This window comes from Plasmopara halstedii (assembly GCF_900000015.1).
Source record: "Plasmopara halstedii genome assembly, contig: Scaffold_614, whole genome shotgun sequence".
Lineage (NCBI taxonomy): Eukaryota > Oomycota > Peronosporomycetes > Peronosporales > Peronosporaceae > Plasmopara > Plasmopara halstedii.
The window spans coordinates 1,538,710-1,541,552 of record NW_020187532.1 but is presented as its reverse complement, the minus strand read 5'-3'; positions in this window follow the sequence as shown (position 1 = coordinate 1,541,552).

Genomic DNA, 2,843 nt, shown 5'->3' with positions numbered 1-2,843 from the left:
AGCCCCGTACCGTATTCTTGTTTGGGTGTGGTCACACCATGCCCATCTGGTGTGACCCCCCCCTGTTGCCATGGTATGTGTAGTCGACAAACAAAATTGCACACTAGAGGTGAATACGAAAATCTACCAGAGCATATTTCATTGCTGAAAGATTCCTGTCGTGGACAAAATACCTCTTTTCTGCTCGCATCAGCTGTCGCGATTGAAATGACACGACATGATCGTGTCCTTCTGAGTCCGTTTGCTATAATGCACAACCGTTTGCAAACTCAGAAGCGTCACACACCACGCTTTACGGCTTTGTGACTTACGGCTTTGTGACGTCCTTCTCCAGCAAGTTTGATAGCGGGCGTACCATTTCCGCTTAATTACGCGGTAATCGATGCAGGTGGTTGGACAAACAATTTATTTCCTCAAATACTTTTGATATCGTGGAGTTGTTTTCTAAACGATTGTTTGACCTTCTCAGGGCCTGCACGAACAACGTGTTCATCAGCATAACAGCCGAGGACCGGTATTTTGTTAGCACCTGAACTATACCTTGCAAGATTTGCTTGCAATCAGTTTTCACGCATACTTTCTAATACCATACGGAGGTGATTCAAGTGCGATTCTTCGGCGAATCTGCCATCGTTTCCTTCGAACGAGCAAAAATATGTTTGTGCGAAGCGTCGCAGTGGTCGAAACAGATGTGAAACAAATTGTTCGAACGTTGATGAGGCACTCGATAGTCCCTGTGGCACCACAAGCCATACCGGACGGTGTACTAACAGCCATCAAAAGGCCTATCCCCCCAATCAAGCTTAAATATTCATCGACCACATCAAGTACACTAGTCTGTGTACCGCAATACATAAGTGAGCAATGACATCCTTACACGGAATCGCGTTTGCGCGGAAATTGTCAACACATTTAAATTTTAATAGGCGTGAGCGATACGCCATTTACCATTTTGTTCACGAACACAAAACGTCGGTGCGCTGTGAGTGGACTTGCTCTCCCTAACTAAATCAACAGTTTGCATTTGAGCGAAGAGCTCATCAATGAATTCACTTTGTTCACATGACAATGACCACTATCGAAGCACCCCATGTTTTGAACCAGGTTTACGGTCAGTTTTGTGTCAAAATCCATGAGTAGCTGCGAGCTATGACTCCAAAAAGCACTTGATGGCCTCAATCAGCTCTGCATTTCATCCGACAGCTTTTTGGCTGTGTGCACGTAACTGAGCGACAGTATTTATCTGAATGGCATCAGATGCAAGTAAAGTGACCTTCGAGTAGGCGATCAGAGGGCGGATTCCATATTCCATAAGAAGTGAATAATAAGGATCAGCTGAATCCCTTAGAATATCGAATACTCTGCGTGATTCCACAGGCTGTCAAACTCTTCGAGGAATGAAGCATCCTTAACTGATGGCGAGCGTAGTTCCTCGTCGGCAACGGTGTCAAAAGAACTTCTATTTTGGTAACTTCACAGTCAGTCGTTGCATTCACAACACGTGAGCCGGCATATTCGCAAGCTATATTGCCATTATGGGAGTTGTTCGCTGGACAAACTCACCCGCGGACTCAATCGAGTCCAAAGAGGGAGTATTAACACTGCGATCAACAAACCTCCACATGTGTGTGCTCATCCACACAACGGGTGGGAACATCACCTTTGTGGTCAGTTAAACCCCTTGACCCACCATCCGACTCAACCACTGTATTTGTGGAAGTATTGGCATATCTAGTCAGAGTCGACTCCTTCGACTTTCCATTACACACATGTCGACAACATTTTTCTGGGACAACAACCGGCATCCCTCCTCATAAATTCTTTCCGTTGGGCAGATCGCCATGCCCACAAACGACTTATTCGTTTTCAAGTTGCCAATTCCGAAAGCCACTGGTCCATCGACACACTTTCGGAGTGACCACCCGCAGCCATTCCATACGACTCTGTGTCTTCCCTAACCTGAAGAATGTCAATTGCATAACAAATACCACTGATGTGTGGATCATTTTAGCAACAATTACCACCTAGCGCTTGAGCGCTTTTTCTGGTGCAATTTGAAAGCGGGCTCATTACTCCGAAGGATTCACTTACGCCAGGAAAGCTATTTCCAATCGTTCTTGAGCGCCAGTCAATCCATGACTCGTGCTTCTCAAGCCTCGGTATACCTAAAATCAGGTCAGACCGTTTGTCCATCTTGAAATCTGTGAATACTATCTTCGAGTCAAAGTCTCGAACTTTAGTTGAATACTAAACATAATATTTCTTGCGGTGAACACCACACCAGTGGCTAACTTCACGGAGATAAAGCCACTGCTTCAATCTAGTGCATCCGAAAGAACTAAATTGTTTCAGCAACACTTAACCTCCGCGCGTAGTTACGCGACCCGCCGGAATCAATGAAGACTTTAAACGGACGACCGTAACCTTTCACACTCGTTGTGACCACGAGGATACCTCTCCGGCTCGTGTCGCTAACGGATGACTACGATCCTTTGAGGGCAAAACTCTCATGGGTTATTCTAACACCACACTCGCAAGAGCTTATAACTGCACAGTTAACCGTCCTGGCTCCGGAGTTTTCCGAACGCCTCGTGGTGTTATTGCCACGTGACTCGGAACCATTTCGATGAGAACCGAATGGAGAGGCCTCTATCTCGCAAGGACAATCACGGCGGATGTACTCAAGTTGTTGACATCCATAACAGCGAGCTTGCTGCCTACGGACACACACCGCGCTATAACTATTGGTTTCGGAATTCCGGTAGCAGTAGTGACTGCTTCCATCGGATTGACCGTTTGACCACATGCTTGACACTGACAGTAGTCCTCACGCAATGCAATCA